Below are 925 nucleotides of genomic sequence, written 5' to 3' on the forward strand. Positions count from 1 at the left end.
CATCACACGCCTCTATATTTCATGTTGTTAATTTGTCTATTGTTTAAGCGGAACTAATATAACGTGGTTGACAAATGAACGTTGTAGAGGCACAGAATAAGTAATAGTTGGTAGTGGTCTGGTTGATATGAATCTATTATGATAATAGGTACTTTGTTTGTAGCGTTTTTTCATCAACAACTTGTGTAGTGTTAAGTTAACCTAGATGTGTACTTATAATTACTCAGTTTTTACTGCCATTGTTACTACTAATTACTTTATTGAATAACAAGATTGCAACAATGAAGAAGTGCATTGACTCGCATCCTGCGGTGAACGCCCGTTCCTTGTTATCCTTCTATGTACTTAATGTACTCTATTGTTTTTGTTTGTTTGTTCAATAACTTCTGTTTATCTGCATTTATAAATAAAAGTAGTCTATCTCCCGATAAGACTAGGTAATCCAGCTCAACAGAAATATGAATAAACCCTTATGATTATTATCTTTGTTATGTCTTGTGAAGTTTCATCATCATCTCAAGCCTCTCTCAAACAATTTATTTATTTATTAACTTTGGCACACAAAACAAATTGTAAACATGCGGTACAGTAATGAGCATAATTAAGGCAAGGGATCATTTACAATTCAAACTATGTGTACGTACACATCATGAAAATTGTATTGTATTGAATTTGGAAAATTGTATTGTATTTTATTATTTGGTGTAGGCCTCCTTCAGCTTTCTCCACGTCGTTCTATTCTGAGCCGTCTGCATCCTGTTACTGCCCGCAACTCTCCTGATGTCATCCCTCCAACGCATCCGAGGTCTTCCCACCGGTCTCTTGCCACCCCATGGCCTCCATTCCAGTAAAGCCTTGCACCATGAGTCTGTTTTTCGGGCAACGTGACCAGCCCATTGCCACATCAGCTTGGCTACCCGTTTAT

Source organism: Choristoneura fumiferana, chromosome 18 (genome assembly GCF_025370935.1).
Source record: "Choristoneura fumiferana chromosome 18, NRCan_CFum_1, whole genome shotgun sequence".
Lineage (NCBI taxonomy): Eukaryota > Metazoa > Arthropoda > Insecta > Lepidoptera > Tortricidae > Choristoneura > Choristoneura fumiferana.